This window comes from Somniosus microcephalus, unplaced genomic scaffold (assembly GCF_052327205.1).
Source record: "Somniosus microcephalus isolate GS21.2 unplaced genomic scaffold, FLI_Smic_1.0 scaffold7, whole genome shotgun sequence".
NCBI classification, from domain to species: Eukaryota; Metazoa; Chordata; class Chondrichthyes; order Squaliformes; family Somniosidae; genus Somniosus; species Somniosus microcephalus.
This window is the reverse complement of record NW_028225194.1, coordinates 1,204,969-1,224,153: the sequence shown is the minus strand read 5'-3', so window position 1 is coordinate 1,224,153 and position 19,185 is coordinate 1,204,969. Positions and strand designations below refer to the sequence as shown.

General features: G+C 47.9%; 1 long non-coding RNA gene across 5 annotated transcripts in view; it reads left to right on the top strand.

Moving 5' to 3' along the window:
- The first annotated feature begins 16,066 nt into the window (after positions 1 to 16,066).
- Positions 16,067 to 19,185, top strand: part of LOC147084004 (uncharacterized) — a 35,326-nt gene continuing 32,207 nt past the window's right edge. For 3 of the 5 annotated variants that reach the window (XR_015075939.1, XR_015075938.1, XR_015075935.1), the window contains exons 1-2: positions 16,068 to 16,160; positions 17,083 to 17,237. This is a non-coding gene — a long non-coding RNA (uncharacterized LOC147084004). Of the gene's footprint in view, positions 16,161 to 16,775; positions 17,238 to 19,185 lie in introns of those variants that run through there. The other 2 variants (XR_015075937.1, XR_015075936.1) reach the window with 2 other exon arrangements.

The following is a 19,185-nucleotide window of genomic DNA, read 5'->3' as shown; positions in this document are numbered from 1 at the left end:
ACTGGTGCACAAGAACACCCAGGTCTCTTTGCACTTCCCCTTCTCCCAATCTATTGCCATTCAAAAAATAATCTGCCTTCCTGTTTTTGCCACCAAAGTGGATAACCTCACATTTATCCACATTATAGTGCATTTGCCATATTTCTGCCCAATCACCCAACCTGTCCAAATCGTACTGAAGTTTCACGACATCCTCCTCACAGCTTACCATCCCACCCAGCTTTGTGTCGTCTGCAAATTTGGAGATATCACATCGAATTCCCTCATCCAGATCATTAATATATATTGTGAACAGCTGGGGTCCTAGGACCGGTCCTTGCGGTACCCCACTAGTCACTGCCTGCCACTCGGAAAATGACCCGTTTATTCCAACTATGATGAGAGATTGTGTAGAATGGGCCTATACTCTCTGGAGTTTAGAAGAATGGGAGGTGATCTCATTGAAATATACAAGATTCTGAAGGGGATTGACAGGGTAGATGCTGAGAGGTTGTTTCCCCTGGCTGGAGTGTCTAGGACTAGGGGGCATAGTCTCAGGATAAGGGGTCGGCCATTTAAGACCGAGATGAGGAAGAATTTCTTCACTGAGAGGGTTGTGAATCTTTGGAATTCTCTGCCCCAGAGGGCTGTGAATGCTGAGTCTTTGAGTATATTCAAGGCTGAGATCGATAGATTGTTGGACTCTCGGGGAATCAAGGGATATGGAGATCGGGCGGGAAAGTGGAGTTGAGGTCGATGATCAGCCCTGATCTTATTGAATGGTGGAGCAGGCTTGAGGGGCCGTATGGCCCACTCCTGCTCCTATTTCTTATGGACTTTCAAAAGCCATTTGATAAAGTACCACACAAGAGACCTACTCGGAAAAGAGAAGCACATGGTATTAAAGGGCTGATGGTAATTTGGATATATAATTGGCTGAGGGATAGGAGACAGTGAGCAGTGCTGAGGGATGTTTTTCTGACTGGAGGGAAGTATGCAGTGAGTCCCCCAGGGGTCGGGATTAGGACCATTGCTTTTCTTGTTATATATAACTTACCTGGACTTGGGTATAGGTGTACAAGTTTGAAGTTTACAGATGATACAAAACTTGGCAACGTAGTAAATAGTGTGTTCTGGACCGATGGACTATTTTATGTGTGCAGATAGCACCCTCTGGTGGTGGTTATTGTGTTAGTGTGTTTGTATGAAGCAGAGGTCATTTGACCTTTGCTCCTTTCTTCCTGTGTGAGGTCATTTGACCTTTGTTCCTTTCTTCCTGTGAGAAGTCATTTGACCTTCATACCTTTCTTCCTGTGTAACACAGGAAGTAGAATTCCAGGAAGAACCTGGCAGTAATGGAGGATTCCATAAGGGTTTCACAATCCAATGTAATCTGATTTCATATGTTAGGCCAAGCGCAATATCTGTGAGTATCTTTGTTTCTTCGCATAATAGCAACGTTGTCAGAGTAGTATTTTGATAACACTTTGTTTATAAAAGGTTAATATTTGATAGTTACAGAAGTGAGTCCAAATGTTAGTTAGTTATACAATTAGTCTATTCTACTGTTGTAAATATGTTTATATCTTATGTAATATCGAATGTATAGTACTCAGTTTATGTCCAAAACATACTTTAACTTTGTTTACAGTTTCACAAAATTGTTCAAGTAAAGGCTTCAAACAGCAAACGGCTTCACGAAGAATTATTTTGAATAAGTGTTTAACTTGCTGGACAACTAGATAGGAGCATGTCTAGCGCGGCCAGTACAGTGAAAAGATATCAGTGAAAAGATAGCAATACGGCTAGCAGTGAAAACATATCAGTGAAAAGATATCAGTGAAAAGATAGCAATACGGCTAGCTGTGAAGAGCAGAGCAGGAGGAACCCAATGTAAGCCTTAACCTCGTAGAGCACATCTACCTCACATCAACATGTCAGAAGATAATAACGAAAATGCTTTGCAGCGAGGAGAAGACCTTAAACAGGCAGACGAAACTGTAGAAGGTGACAATCGGTCTATAAGCTCCGGTTACGTCAGATCGCAAGCTAGTACACGGTCATCAGGTGGTTCTAGAATAAGCGTGACTATCGCCAGAGCACGGGCTAAGCTAGTGGCAGCTCAAGCCAGAGCTGCACATGCGAACAGTGAAATAGAAATAAAAGTAAGACAGGCCCGTCTCCAAGCTGAACCCCAAGCAGAACAGGCCCGATTCCAAGCAGAACAGACCCGACTCCAAGCGGAACAGGCCCGTCACCAAGTTGAATGCCAGGCTGAACAGGCCCGTCTCCAAGCCACATTAGACGCTCTGCAGCAACAAAAAGAGATAGATGCTGCATTAGCCGAGACACATGTATTCGAGGCAATTTTGGAGGGAGTTGATCCCGAGACAGCTTACAAACCTTTAATTCCCGTTCCGTGGCAGAGTCCACGACAGCGCACCATAGATTACGTGAGCGACCATGCCGACATACAGTTTGCAGGAGAAAGGGATGGAGGCCCGCACATCTCTACAGACGCAAGCACTTCGTATAACATGCCACAAGTTGCCAAACAAGGTCAAAGCAGACGGCGTGCCTCAAGCCGCAGAGTCTCCCCCAGCAGAAAGGAAGACACGGTGCAGAGGAATAGGACGCTGAATAGAGAAAGTCGGAGGCAAATCCCCTCTCGGTTCCTTGAGACCTCCAACAGAGCCCCTAGCCAAGGCAACCCTGGCCCAGGTCCCAGCACCTACGACCTCGCCAAATACCTTGCACGCACCCAGCTGGTGACTTCGGGGTTAATTAAGTTTGATGACAGGCCGGAGAATTATCGGGCTTGGAAGTCCTGCTTCCATGATGCCATATCGGGCTTAGACCTGTCGGCAGGAGAAGAGCTCGGCCTCCTTATCAAATGGCTCGGCCCAGAGTCCGCCGGACAGGCCTGCAGGATAAAAGCGGCCAATGTGGGGCAGCTGCCAGAGGGGTTGAAGAAGGCTTGGGCGAGGCTGGAAGAAAGTTACGGCTCGCCCGAAGCCATTGAAAGGGCTCTCTTTGACAGGTTGGCGAACTTTCCGAGGTTGACGAGTAAGGAACACCAGAAGCTTCGCGACCTTGGAGATCTGCTGTCGGAACTCAAAGCCGCAAAGCAGGACGGCTGCCTACCCGGTCTATCGTACTTAGACACTGCCAGAGGGGTAAGTCCCATCATTGAGAAGCTTCCATTTAACCTGCAGGAGAAGTGGATAACGTTTGGATCAAAGTTCAAGCTAAAGCACAACGTGGCGTTCCCACCATTCTCTGCATTTGTTAAATTCATCCGTAAAGAAGCCAAAGCCAGAAACGACCCCAGCTTCAACTTCTTCTCCTCCCACCCAGCACTTGCCAGAAGAGACAAGTTTGCCAGACATGGAAAGACACCAATGTCTGTCCACAAAATGCAAGTGTCCTCAACTGAGCACACAAAGATTCAGAAGAAACCTGAGGATATGAGCAAACAATGCCCTATCCACAACAAGCCCCATCCTTTAAAGAAGTGCAGAGGCTTCAGGGAGATGTCCCTGGAAGATTGGAATCAATATCTTAAAGAGAACTCTACATGTTTCAAGTGCTGCTCATCCACGAGCCATCTCGCCAAGAACTGCAAGGTAGATGCAAAATGCACTGAATGTGAAAGTGATCGGCACGTTTCAGCACTACACCCAGGCCCAGCTCCTTGGAAGTCAGAGACGCCTCCTCCTGCTTCAGAGCACGGCGGGGAGAGAGAGGGAGCTGCTGGTCCAGAGATTACATCCAGGTGCACCGAGGTGTGTGGAGAAGGAGTGAGCACAAGAGCATGCTCCAAGATTGCCTCGTTAATGTGTACCCTGTAGGATGTCGCCAGGAATCTGAAAAGATGAAAGCACACTTCCTAGAATTTGTCAAGAAAATGCTTGTCAACGATTATGCAGAGATAGCTCCTCCACTCCAGGAAGGCCAAGAGTGTTGGTACCTCCCTTCCTTCGGAGTCTATCACCCCAAAAAGCCAGAATAGATCCGCGTGGTGTTTGACTCCAGTGCACCATATCAGGAAGTCTCTCTCAACGACGTACTCCTCACAGGGCCCGATCTTAACAACAGCCTCTTGGGAGTGCTCATGAGATTCAGGAAAGAGCCCGTCACCATCACTGCCGATATCCAGCACGTTTCATTGCTTCGTGGTGAGAGAAGACCACAGAGACTTCCTCCGCTTCCTGTGGTATCGAGACAATGACCCCAATAGAGACATTGTGGACTACAGAATGTGTGTCCATGCCTTTGGGAATAGCCCATCCCCTGCTGTCACCATATACGGACTAAGGAGGGCTGCCAAGGAAGAAGACGACGACTTTGGCAGTGATGTGAGAGGGTTCATCGAATGAGAGTTCTTCGTCGACGACGCACTGAAGTCATTCCCGACCGAAGCAGAGGCCATCAGTACCCTCGGACGAGCCCAGGAACTACTTGCACTATCCAACCTCAGGCTGCATAAGATAGCCTCTAACAGACCAGCAGTGATGGAGGCATTCCCCCCCGAAGATCGTGCTAAGGACGTCAAGGACCTAGACCTCTTCACTGATGACCTCCCCCTACAGCGTAGCCTAGGGGTGTCGTGGAACATAGCAACAGACACGTTCACATTCCAAGTCCTAGACGCCAAGAAACCCTTCACACGTAGAGGAGTGCTCTCTACAGTCAACAGCCTATACGACCCTCTCGGCTTCTTAGCCCCTGTCACCATACAAGGCAGGCTGCTCCTCAGGGAACTCTCCACACGCACTGAAGAGTGGGATTCACCTCTCCCCAAAGAGATGGAAGCAGTGTGGGACAGATGGAGAGACTCATTCCAAGACTTACAGGAGATCCAAATACCTCACTGCTCTACGTCTTTCTCTCCCTCAAATGCCCAATTCAAAGAGCTTCGTGTCTTTGCAGATGCATCCGCTAAGGCCATTGCAAGCGTGGCTTATCTGAAGGTCACCACTCAAGAAGGACAAAGCAAAATCGGCTTCATCTTTGATAGAGTCAAGTTGGCGCCCCAGCCAGACCTCACCATACCCAGATTGGAACTGTGCGTAGCAGAACGCAACCTACCCCCTCACAGCAGTCTACGGAAGCTGCATCCTATCATCGACACCGATGGACCGTCTCTGAGGTGGTTCTTCTTTTGTCGCCAGAGGACTCCAGTGACAAGTAGAGTTCGGACTATGTGGAGTCATTAACGACCCCAGACGGGGAGTGTTCTGGACCGATGGACTATTTTATGTGTGCAGATAGTACCCTCTGGTGGTGGTTATTGTGTTAGCAGTGTGTTTGTATGAAGCAGAGGTCATTTGACCTTTGTTCCTTTCTTCCTGTGTGAGGTCATTTGACCTTTGTTCCTTTCTTCCTGTGTGAGGTCATTTGACCTTTGTTCCTTTCTTCCTGTGAGAAGTCATTTGACCTTCATACCTTTCTTCCTGTGTAACACAGGAAGTAGAATTCCAGGAAGAACCTGGCAGTAATGGAGGATTCCATAAGGGTTTCACAATCCAATGTAATCTGATTTCATGTTAGGCCAAGCGCAATATCTGTATCTTTGTTTCTTAGCATAATAGCAATGTTGTCAGAGTAGTATTTTGATAATACTATGTTTATAAAAGGTTAATATTTGATGGTTACAGAAGTGAGTCCAAATGTTAGTTAGTTATACAATTAGTCTATTCTACTGTTGTAAATATGTTTATATCTTATGTAATATCGAATGTATGGTACTCAGTTTATGTACAAAACATACTTTATCTTTGTTTACAGTTTCACAAAATTGTTCAAGTAAAGGCTTCAAACAGCAAACGGCTTCACGAAGAATTATTTTGAATAAGTGTTTAACTTGCTGGATAACTAGATAGGAGCACGTCTAGCGCGGCCAGTACATAGTGAGCATAGTAGTAGCAGACTTCAGAAGGACAGAGACAGACTGTGAAATGAGCAGACACAAGGCAGATGAAATTAAATGAGGATAAGTGTGAAGTGATGCACTTTGGGAGAAACAACAGGGAGAGGCCATATAATCTAAATGGGACTATTTTGAGGGGGTGCAAGAGCAGAGGGACCTGGGGGTCCATATTCACAAATCTTTGAAAGTGCCGCGGCAAGTTGGTGAGGCGGTTCAGAAAGTGTGTGGGATACTTGGCTTTGCAAATAGTGCCATTGAATACAAAAACAAGGAAGTTACACTAAACCTTTACAAATCACTAGTGAGGAACATAGGACAGGAGGAGGCCATTCAGCTCCTCGAGCCTGTCCCACCATTCAATGAGATCATGGCTGATCTGTGATCTAACTCCATACACCCGCCTTTGGCCCATATCCCTTAATACCTTTGGGTAACAAAAACCTATCAATCTCAGATTTAAAATGAACAATTGATCTCGCATCAATTGCCATTCGTGGAAGGAAGTTCCAAACTTCTACCACCCTTTGTGTGTAGAAGTGTTTCCTAATTTCACTCCTGAAAGGTCTGGCTCTAATTTTTAGACTGTGCCCCTAATCCTAGAATCCCCAACCAGCAGAAATAGTTTCTCTCTATCCACCATATCTGTTCCCCTTAATATCCTGAAAACTTCGATCAGATCACACCTTAACTTCTAAATTCTAGGGACTACAACACTAATTTATATAATCTCTCCTCGTAACTTAACCCTTGGAGTCCGGGTATCATTCTGGTAAACCTACGCTGCACTCCCTCCAAGGCCAATATATCCTTCCTAAGCTGTGATGCCCAGAACTGCTCACAGTGCTCCAGGTGTGGTCTAACCAGGGTTTTGTGCAGCTGCAGGGTTTTGGCCTCAGCTGGAGTCTTGTGTACAGTTCTGGGCACCACACTTTAGGAAGGATGTCAAGGCCTTGGAGAGGGTACAGAGGAGGTTGACCAGAATGGTACCAGGGATGAGGGACTTCAGTTATGTGGAGAGATTGGAGAAGCTGGGATTGTTCCCCTTAGAGCAGAGAAGGTTAAGGGGAGACCTAATAGAGGTGTTCAAAATAATGAGGGGTTTTGATCGAGCAAGTCGGGAGAAACTGTTCACTCTGGCAAGTGGGTCGGTAACCAAAGGTCACAGCTTTAAAATAGTTGCTAAAAGAACTAGAGGGGAATGAGGAGAATTGTTTTCACACAGAGGGTTGTTAAGATCTGGGACGCACCATCTGAAAGGATGCTGGAATCAGGTTCCACAGGAACTTTCAAACGGTAATTGTACACGTACTTGAAGAGGACTAGTTTGCAGAGTTCTGGGGATAAAGCTGGGGTTTGGGACTAAATTGGACAGCTCTTTCAAAGAGCCGGCACAGACAGGATGGGCCAAATCACCTCCTTCTGTGCTGTTAGATTCGATGATCAGTGTGAACACGCTGGTGTCTCTTAAGGCTCGTAGAGCTTTTAAAGCTCTTCCCACAGTCAGAACATTTAAAGGGTCTCTCGTCAGTGTGAACTCGCTGGTGTTCCTTCAGATCCTTGGAGCCTTTAAAGCTCTTCCCACAGTTAGGACACTGAAACGGTCTCTCGTCCGTGTGAACTCGCTGGTGTTCCTTCAGATCCCCGGAGCTTTTAAAGCTCTTCCCACAGTCAGAACACTGAAACGGTCTCTCGTCAGTGTGAACTCGCTGGTGTTCCTTCAGATCCCCGGAGCTTTTAAAGCCCTTCCCACAGTCAGAACATTTAAAGGGTCTCTTGTCAGTGTGAACACGCTGGTGTTTCTTCAGCTCCCGGGAGCATTTAAAGCTCTTCCCACAGTCAGAACATTTAAAGGGTCTCTCGTCAGTGTGAACAAGCTGGTGTGACAGGAGGGTGGATGACAGAGCGAATCCCTTCCCACACACGGAGCAGGTGAATGGCCTCTCTCCAGTGTGGAGGAGCCGGTGTCGCTTGAGCTCCCCGGAGCTTTTAAAACTCTTCCCACAGTCAGAACATTTAAAGGGTTTCTCGTCAGTGTGAACAAGCTGGTGTGTCTGCATGGTGGATGAATGAGTGAATCCCTTCCCACACATGGAGCAGGTGAACGGTCTCTCCCCAGTGTGAACTCGCTGGTGTGACAGGAGGTTGAATGACTGAGTGAATCCCTTCCCACATTCGGAGCAGGTGAATGGTCTCTCATCAGTGTGAACAAGCTGGTGTCCCTTCAGACTCCCGGAGCTTTTAAAACTCTTCCCACAGTCAGAACATTTAAACGACCTCTCATCAGTGTGAACAAGCTGGTGTAGCTTGAGCTCCCGGGGGATTTTAAAGCTCTTCCCACAGTTAGGACACTGAAATGGTCTCTCATCAGTGTGGACAAGTTGGTGTTGCTTTAGTTCCCCGGGGCTTTTAAAGCTCTTCCCACAGTCAGAGCATTGAAATGGTCTCTCATCAGTGTGAACAAGCTGGTGTCTCTTCAGCTGCCTGGAGCTTTTAAAGCTCTTCCCACAGTTAGGACACTGAAACGGTCTCTCATCAGTGTGAACAAGCTGGTGTTCCTTCAGCTCCCCGGAGCTTTTAAAGCTCTTCCCACAGTCAGAACACTGAAATGGTCTCTCATCAGTGTGAACAAGCTGGTGTTCCTTCAGTTCCCTGGGGCTTTTAAAGCTCTTCCCACAGTCAGAACACTGAAATGGTCTCTCATCAGTGTGAACAAGCTGGTGTCCCTTCAGCTCCCCGGAGCTTTTAAAGCTCTTCCCACAGTCAGAACACTGAAATGGTCTCTCATCAGTGTGAACAAGCTGGTGTTCCTTCAGTTCCCTGGGGCTTTTAAAGCTCTTCCCACAGTCAGAACACTGAAATGGTCTCTCATCAGTGTGAACAAGCTGGTGTCCCTTCAGCTCCCCGGAGCTTTTAAAGCTCTTCCCACAGTCAGAACACTGAAATGGTCTCTCATCAGTGTGAACAAGCTGGTGTTCCTTCAGTTCCCCGGAGCTTTTAAAGCTCTTCCCACAGTCAGAACACTGAAATGGTCTCTCATCAGTGTGAACAAGCTGGTGTTCCTTCAGTTCCCTGGGGCTTTTAAAGCTCTTCCCACAGTTAGAACACTGAAATGGTCTCTCCCCAGTGTGAACTCGCTGGTGTGTTTGCAGGTGGGATGAACAAACAAATCCCTTTCCACACACGGAGCAGGTGAACGGACTGTCCCTGGTGTGACTGCGCCGTTGAACTTCCAACGTAGACGGGGAACTGAATCCCTTCCCACCGTCCCCACCTTTACCCGGTTTCTCCCCGGTGTGATGGTGTATGTGTCTCGCCAGGTCAGGCGATCGGCTGAATCCGCGTCCACACACCGAACACGTGCGGTTTGTCATCGCTGCGATCGCTGCTTTCTCCTTCCATGTGCAAAGGCCGATGATATTCAGGTCCTGATGAATCTAGCGACTCTGTCAGATGTTGACGTAATGTTTGGTCTGAGCTTCCCGCCTGTAACTGCTCCACTTCTATAACCCTGTAAATTGAGATCAGAAAAGGATCAGAGGCAAACTGTTGTTTAATTTTCCCCTTTCCGAACCTAGGGGCAGTGAAGCTGATTTTCAGGCCCCAGCTGCTGCACAGGTTGGTTGAAAGGATCAGCAGTAATGGCGGCTGTAATACCCACAAGCCCCCACGCTCCAGAAAGCACTCTGTTGACTCCGAGTCCCGTGCATGTGCTCATGGCCCCCACGCTCTCCCTCCTGCTCCATAATCGCCCGTCCCGATCAGTCCACAACGCGCATGCTCAGCGCACAAAACCCCGCGGTTGGAACATCGGGCGCGCATGCGGAGCCGCAACATCTGGTACGCATGAGCGGCTCAGGTGGGGGCGAGTCGGTGTTTCGCCTCAGCCGCCAAGGAGGTGCGCATGTGCAGGACGACCCAACATTCCTCCTGTCAGCAATCACTCCCTCGTTTCTTCAATAAAAACAGAAAATGCTGGAAATACTCAGCAGGTCAGGCAGCATCTGTGGAGAGAGAAACAGAGTTAATGATTCAGGTTGATGACCGTTCGTCAGGACTGCTTGTTCTTTAGTGTCAGCCAGTGGCTCAGTGGGTAGCACTCTCGCCTCTGAGGCACAAAGTTGTGGGTTCAAGTTCCACTCCAGAAACTTGAACATTGAATGGCGGAGCAGGCTCGAGGGGCCAAATGGCCTACTCCTGCTCCTATCTTCTATGTTTCTATGTAAGTTTAGGGACCCTCCATGTTGACTTTGTCTGATCCTGTCACTTTTTTCCAAGTGCTCTGCTATTACATCCTTTAAAATGGACTCTAGCATTTTCCCCACTACCGATGTCAGGCTTACCGGTCTATAATTCCCCATTTTCTCTCTACCCCTTTTTGAACAGTGGGGTAACATTAGCTACCTGCCAATCCATGGGTACTGTTCCAGAGTCTATCGAATTTTGGAAGAGGACCAGCAATGCATCTACTATTTCTAGGGCCACTTCCTTAAGTACCCTAGGATGTAGATTATCAGGCCCTGGGGATTTATCAGCCTTCAATCCCATCAATTTCCCTAACACCATTTCCCTACAGATACTAATTTCATTCAGTTCCTCCCTTTCATCAGACCCTATGTTCCCCGACATCTCTGGGAGGTTATTTGTGTCCTCCTTTGTGAAGACAGAACTAAAGTATGTATTTAAGACCAGGACCAGTGCAAGATAGATTAAGGCGATACTTAGTACAACTAAATCAGGAGGTACAAGCGCTAAATAAAGTAGTAAGGAACCAACAACAGATTAAAGATCTAGAAAGGCAGAATGCTGGACTTAAACCAGAGGAGTTGCCCAGAATCGGTCAACAAGTAATGACGCAAGTTATCGGAAGAAAGGGAATGGGGCCCGTTGGATGGGGCCATGTACTGTATTAATGACAAGTGATACGTGTGTTTGTCTACAGGAACCGATGGGTATGCGATGGAAGCAATGGACCCAGGTGAAACCATTTAACACTAAAGACCCCCATTCTACCCTCTCCTCTAGGGGAAAGAGCTCGGAAGACGACCAGACCTCTGTTTAAATTACAGGTAAACATGGATCCAGTCGACCCTTTATATCAGAGGGTCCGTCTCGGGGAGAAGAAGCTCTCCCGATTTACCCTTACACCCGAGAACTCATTTTTAATGTGGAAGCAAGTCATCCTCGGTTCCGAGGGACTGCCTAAGAAGAAAGAAGAAGATATAATTGGAGTAAGACTTCTTTACTCCTGTACTCAAATCCTCTTGTAATGAAGGCCAGCATACCATTTGCCTTCTTAACTGCCTTTCACGACCACCGGACGTCCCAAAGCGCTTTACAGCCAATGAAGTACTTTTGAAGTATAGTCACTGTTGTAATGTGGGAAACGTGGCAGCCAATTTGTGCACAGCAAGCTCCCACAAACAGCAATGTGATAATGACCAGATAATCTGCTTTTTCGTCATGTTGATTGAGGGATAAATATTGGGCTCAAAACACCGGGGATAACTTATTCGAAATAGCACCACAGGATCTTTTACATCCACCTGAGGGGGCAGACGGGGGCCTCGGTTTACCGTCTCATCCGTAGGACGGCACCTCCGACAGTGCAGCGCTCCTTCATTACTGCCCCTCCGACAATGCGGCTCTCCCGCAGCACTGCCCCTCCGACAGTGCAGCACTCCCTCAGTACTGCCCCTCCGATGGAGCAGCGTTCCCTCAGCACCGCCCCTCCGACAATGCGGTGCTCCCTCAGTACTGCCCCTCCGACAGTGCGGCGCTCCCTCAGTACTGCCCCTCCGACAGTGCGGCGCTCCCTGAGTACTGCCCCTCCGACAGTGCGGAGCTCCCTCAGTAATGCCCCTCCGACAGTGCGGCACTCCCTCAGTACTGCCCCTCCAACAGTGCGGAGCTCCCTCAGTAATGCCCCTCCGACAGTGCGGCACTCCCTCAGTACTGCCCCTCTGACAGTGCGGCGCTCCCTCAGCACCACACTGGAGTGTCAGCCTCGCCTTATATGCTCAAGTCCCTGGAGCGGGATTTGAACCCACAACCTTCTGACTCTGCTATCCACTGAGCCACAGCTGACTCCAGTCTTTTACACAGTTTCATCATAACTTTCTTGATTTTGCACTCTACGCCTCTCCTAAAGCAGGGGAGTTATGATGAATTGTTAAACAGTTTTTTTTGCAGAGTGACCAAGGCTGTCTGTAGGAAACAATTGTGCATTTGAAAGCAGCTTGTATTGTAAAGCTTGTGCCCCTTTGCCAGGCCCGCTGCCTGCGGCCCCTCTCCCAGATTCCAGCCCCAGCTCTGTGCTGACTGAGCTGCTCTCACCTGGGGACAGCGCGTCACAATCAGCCCCAGCGCACCTGAGCTGGAGAGGAGGCCCCACCCCGCCCCCTTGCCGCACCGCCATTGGTTGGAGGGCCAGGCCACCCAGTTCAGTCCTCCCATCTCAGCCCTCGTCCTATTGGTCAGAGCTCCCGTCAGTCACAGGCCGGGCCTGCCTCCATCCACCTGATTGGGCCGCTTCCTCTGATGACGTCACAATCGGGCCCCAGCCCACCAGAAATAACTGGCAGTTAGAAAGTTTACCTGTAATCATCTGACATTATTCTCTGACTATATAAGCTGTGACTTTATGCATCTCTCCACTTCACCTGACGAAGGAGCAGCGCTCCGAAAGCTTGTGATTTCAAATAAAACTGTTGGGACTATAACCTGGTGTTGTGTGACTTCTTACAATCCTTTACTAGGACATTTTTTATTAATCCTGTCTCATTACACAGGACCAGATCTAAGATTGCCTGCCCCCTGGTTGGTTCAGTAACATACTGCTCAAGGAACCCATCCCTAATGCACTCTATGAACTCTTCCTCAAGGCTGCCCTGCTCAATTTGATTTGTCCAGTCAATATGAAAGTTAAAATCTCCCATGATTATAGCTGTTCCCTTATTACAAGCCCCAACTATTTCCTGATTTATACTCCGACCAATAGAGTTGCAACTGTTAGGAGGCCTATAGACTACGCCCACTGGTGACTTTTTCCCCTTATTATTCCTTATTTCCGCCCAAACCATTTCACTATCCTGATCCTTTGACCCAATATCATTTCTCACTATTGCAGTGATTCCATCCTTTATTAACACAGCCACCCCACCTCCTTTTCCTTCCTGTCTGTCCTTCCTAATAGTCAAATACCCCTGGATGTTTAGTTCCCAGTCATGGTCACCCTGCAGCCATGTGTCCGCAATAGCCACCAGATCATACCCATGTGTAGTTATTTGTACCGTCAACTCGTCTATTTTGTTACGAATGCTGCGTGCATTCAGATAAAGAACTTTTAAATATGTTTTGTGACAATTTATTCCTGCTTTTACCCCCTTTACTACTTTACCTTTATCTTGATATATTCTGTCCCTTCCTGATACGCCCTGGTTCTTAATTCCCCCACTGCTACCTTGCTCTATTGCCTTCTCCGCTGACATTTTTATTTTTCGCTCTCTTGAAACCTCCCCCCCCCCCACTAATTAGTTTAAAGCCCTCTCTACAGCCCTAGTTATTCGATTCACCAGGAATCTAGTCCCAGCACTGGCCAAGTGAAGTCCGTCCCAACGGAACAGCTCTCTCCTGTCCCAGTACTGATGCCAGTGTCCCAAGAAGCAAAACCCATTTCTCCCACACCAGTCTTTGAGCCATGCATTTAACTCTCTGATTTTATTTACCCTAGCCAAATTTGCTCCTGAGGGCAGGTACATAAAAACATAAGAACATAAGAAGTAGGAGCAGGAGTAGGCCATACGGCCCCTCGGGCCTGCTCCGCCATTCAATAGGATCATGGCTGATCTGAATCTAGACTCACGTCCACTTCCCTGCCCTCTCCCCGTAACCCCTAATTCCCTTATCTGCTAGGAAACTGTCTATCTCGATTTTAAATTTATTTAATGTTGCAGCTTCCACAGCTCTCTGGGGTAGCAAATTCCATAGATTTACCACCCTCTGAGTGAAGAAGTTTCTCCTCATCACAGTTTGGAAAGGGCAGCCCCTTATTCTAAGATTATGCCCCCTAGTTCTAGTCTCACCCATCAGTGGAAACATCCTCCCCGGCATCCACCCGATCAAGCCCCCTCACAATCTTATATGTTTTGATAAGATCGCCTCTCATTCTTCTGAACTCCAATGAGTAGAGTCCCAACCTACTCAACCTTTCCTCATACGTCAACCCCCTCATCTCCGGAATCAACCGAGTGAACCTTCTCTGAACTGCCTCGAGAGCAAGTATATCTTTTCTTAAATATGGAAACCAAAACTGCACGCAGTATTCCAGGTGTGGCCTCACCAATACCCTGTATAACTGAAGCAAGACTTCCCTGTTTTTATACTCCATCCCCCTCACAATAAAAGCCAAGATTCCATTGGCCTTCCTGATCACCTGCTGCACCTGCATACTAACTTTTTGTGTTTCATGCACCAGGACCCCCAGATCCCTTTGTACTGTAGCACTTTGTAGTTTCTCTCCATTTAGATAATAACTTGCTCTTTGATTTTTTCTGCCAAAGTGCATAACCTCACACTTTCCAACATTATATTGCATCTGCCAAATCTCTGCCCACTCACTTAGCCTGTCTATGTCCTTTTGCAGGTTTTTTATGTCCTCCTCACTCACTGCTTTCCCTCCCATCTTTGTATCGTCGGCAAACTTGGATATGTTGCACTCGGTCCCTTCCTCCAAATCGTTAATATAGATTGTAAAGAGTTGGGGTCCCAGCACTGACCCCTGCGGAACACCACTAGTTACTGATTGCCAGCCCGAGAATGAACCATTTATCCCAACTCTTTGTTTTCTGTTAGATAGGCAATCTTCCACCCATGCCAGTATATTACCCCCAATCCCGTGATTTCTTATCTTGATCAGTAATCTTTTGTGTGGAACCTTGTCAAATGCCTTTTGGAAGTCCAAATACACTACATCCACTGGTTCCCCTTTATCCACCCTGTATGTTACATCCTCAAAGAATTCGAGCAAATTTGTCAAACATGACTTCCCCTTCATAAAACCATGCTGACTCTGTCCTATTAAATTATGTTTATCCAAATGCTCTGTTACGGTTTCCTTAATAATGGACTCCAACATTTTGCCAACCACAGATGTTAGGCTAACTGCTCTATAGTTTCGAGCTTTTTGTCTACTTCCCTTCTTAAATAAGGGTGTTACATTAGCAGTTTTCCAATATGCCGGGACCTTTCCTGAGTCCAGGGAGTTCTGGAAAATAATCACCAATGCATCCACAATCCCTACCGCCACATCTCTCAAGACCCTAGGATGTAGGCCATCAGGTCCGGGGGACTTATCCGCCTTAAGTCCCATTATTTTACTGAGTACCATCTCCTTAGTGATTTTAATTGTCTTTAGCTCCTCCCCCCCCCATTGCCCCCTATACAGCACGGGTTAGATACAGAGTAAAACTCCCTCTACACTGCCCCATCAAACACTCCCAGGGCAGGTACAGCACGGGTTAGATACAGAGTAAAGCTCGCTCTGCACTGTCCCATCAAACACTCCCAGGGCAGGTACAGCACGGGTTAGATACAGAGTAAAGCTCGCTCTGCACTGTCCCATCAAACACTCCCAGGGCAGGTACAGCACGGGTTAGATACAGAGTAAAGCTCCCTCTACACTGTCCCATCAAACACTCCCAGGGCAGGTACAGCACGGGTTAGATACAGAGTAAAGCTCGCTCTACACTGTCCCATCAAACACTCCCAGGGCAGGTACAGCACGGGTTAGATACAGAGTGTCAGCCGTGGCTCAGGCGGCAGCACTCTCTCCTCTGAGTCAGAAGGTTGTGGGTTGAAGTCCCACTCCAGAGACTCGAGTCTAAAACTCTGTGCTGCCCCTCCAGTGCAGTGCTGAGGGAGTAAAGCCCAGTGCAGAGTAAAGTTCCCTCTGCACTGCTCCACTAACAGGCCTGAGCCCCAAACTCAGAAGAGCGCCCTCTGCTGCATTCTACTTGTCTCAACAGCGGGAGAAGCAGGCGGCGGAAGTCCCGCCCCTCGGGCACCCTGATTGGTTGGAGGACCCACCGCCACCTCAGTCCTCCGAGCTCCGCCCGCTCTCTCCCTATTGGTCGGAGCTCCCGTCAGTCACCGCCGTGGCGTTGATGACGTGCCCCAGTCCGGCTCCCTGCAGAAGACAAGAGGCTGCGGCCGCTCAATTCGCTCCGCTCGGTGCCAGGAGGGTGCTGGGACGGTGCGGTTTGCAATTTCTTTTTATTTATCTCCCCGCCCGCGCTTCTCTCCGCTATATTAAAAAAAACCCTGATAAAACTCACTTTCCGCCGGTGATCCGGACTCTCGCGGTTGCCCGGGCCTTCCCCAGAATCCGAGGCCCTGCGCAGGCGCGGTAGTGGGGCCCGGCAGCGCATGCGGCGTAGTGGGAGGGGGCGGGGCCTGTTTAGAGGGGGAGGATGATTGACAGGGGCCCAGGGGGGGGGGTGTTGAGCATGCGCGGTGCGGGCCGGGCGCCTGTGGAGCAGGAGAGGGCGGGGCCATGGGGCGCATGCGCGGGGTCAGCTGCAACTTTGGAGTCACAAAGCGACCGAGTGTCTTAAAATCTCTCCCCTCCTCTTCTAATTTCCTGTAAAACCGTTTCTAAAAGTCATCACTGAAAGTACATGGAAGATCGGACCCTGGCCCAGGGCCTGATTGACGGGAGCTTCCGACCAATAGGGAGCGAGCGGGGCGGGTCCTCCAACCAATCGGGGAGCCCGAGGGGCGGGACTTGCGCCGGCTGATTGGGACAGAAGAGGCTGACGGGAGATTTAATTTAAATGAATTTAATTTCCCGCCTGCTCCAACTGCCCACCCTGCAACGTCACGACGTCGCCGGCGTGCACTGACTGACACTGAGCTCTCCACCAATGAGCGAGGGGAGGCGGAGCCTGGAGCACCGACCCAGGGGCTTTGGTCCTCCAACCAATCGCGGCGAAGGAGGAGGCGGGACCTGGGATCGGCCCGCCGCCATTTTGTAAATTTCTCTCCACGGATGTTACCTGACCTGCTGAGTTTTTCCAGCATTCTCTGTTGTTATTTTGGCCTGGTTAGAATCTGTGATCCTGGGAAAGTTTATTTTTTATGTTCCTCTTACAGCTCAAACTAATTTTATTTTACAGAATATACTTGTTTTAAACATAGAAGATAGGAGCAGGAGTAGGCCATTCGGCCCTTCGAGCCTGCTCCGCCATTCAATGCGATCATGGCTGATCGTAAAAAAAGCAGTTTGTTTTTAAATTGATGAAACAGAAACAAGGAACGCTGTGGAGCAAATGTGAGTAAAAATATTTTTTCTCCCTGAATTAATTTTTTTAATATTAATTTTCTGTGTTTTTAATTATTAATTTCAAGCACTTTATTAAGAGAAATATGGACGTGGTGGGGGTTCTCTTAAAGGGACAGGCGCTCTCTTTTTCTATGAGATTTTCATTAAAGGGACCGCGTCCCCGTGGATGACCGATTTTAAAGGGACAGCATCTCCCTTTTTATAATAATGTATATTTAAGAGACTGACATTTAAATGAGAGCAAATCCCCTGCTCCCGTGAGTGCTTGGCGAGAAATCAGGTGCTGTTTGCACTCGCCCCCTCCCAATTCTCTGCCAAGGGAATCGTCGCTAAGCAAGAGGAAAAATAGCTGTCATATTGGGCAGAAACAACAAAAACCCAAAACAAACTCGATTGCTACTTGGCCCTAAACAGACAATACAACATGGCTGATTAACTGACCATGGTAAAGGATAGCAAACTGAGAAAAACCTTGACAATGTACAGACTTAGTGAACATAGCCTGGCGATCGAAAAAGGTAGACACAGGCAGACCCGGCTACCAAGAGAGGACAGGATATGCTCTCACTGCAGTCAGGGAGTGGTGGAGACAGAGATGCACTTCCTCACAGCTTGTAGAAAATATCAGGGCATAAGGGAGAATTTCTACCCAAAATTTACAAAAATATGCCCGGAATTCAGAAATTTGAATGACGACCAAAAACTCCCATGCCTACTAGGGGAAGAGAGAAATTGTGTAACCTTAGCAGCACACTATGTTACAGCTTGCCATAAACAGGGACAACCACTAAATATAAGAAAAGAGTATATACAAATTATATGAATGTATATTTATACACTCAGGGATATATCTGTTTATACACTATGGATAGATCTGTATTTTTGTGTACAACCATGAATATTTTTCGATGCTTTGGCAACATAAGATGTACCTTGTCATGCCAATAAAGCAATTTGAATTGAATTGAATTGACAGAAAGCAGAGAGTAGTGGTGAACGGTTGCTTTTCAGACTGGCGGGAGGTAAACAGTGATGTTCCCCAGGGGTCGGTATTAGGATCAATGTTCCCTCTTTTTTTTTGAGGTGCGTGGCCCCTTTAACGGGCTGCACGGCCCATTCAAATTTCCGCGCATGCGCGTTTATTCCATTTATAGGACGGTGAGCCGGCTGCGCGGGACCTCCAGACCGCTGCGTGGCCGCGCAACTTAACGTGAACATTGATTCGGACCACTGCTTTTTTTGATATATATCAATGACCTGGACTTGGGGATCCAGGGCAAAATTTCAAAATTTACAGACGACACGAAACTCAGAAATGTAGCAAACAATGAGGATAGTAACAGACTTCAGGAGGACATAGCCAGACTGGTGAAATGGGCAGAAACGTGGCAGATTAAATTTAATGTAGAGAAGTGTGAAGTGATTCATTTTGGTAGGAAGAATGAGGAGAGGCAATATAAACCAAATGGTCCAGTTTTAAAGAGGGTGCAGGAACAGAGAGGCCTCGGGGTGTATGTACACAAATCTTAGAAGGTGGCAGGACAAGTTGAGAAGGCTGTTAAAAAAGCATACAGGATCCTTGACTTTATTAATAGAGGAATAGAGTACAAAAGCAAGCAGGTTATGCTAAGCCTTTATAAAACACTGGCTAGGCTTCCGCTGGGCACCACACTTTAGGAAGGATGTCAAGGCCTTAGAGAGGGTGCAGAAGAAATTTACGAGAATGGGACCAGGGATGAGGGACTTGAGTTACGTGGAGAGACGGGAGAAGCTGGGGTTGTTCTCCTTAAGCAAAGAAGATTAAGAGGAGATTTGATAGAGTTGTTCAAAATCAGGATGGATTTTGAGAGAGTAAATAAGGAGAAACCGTTTCCAATGGCTGAAGGGACAGAAACCAGATTTAAGGCGATTGGCAAAAGAACCAGAGGTGAGATGA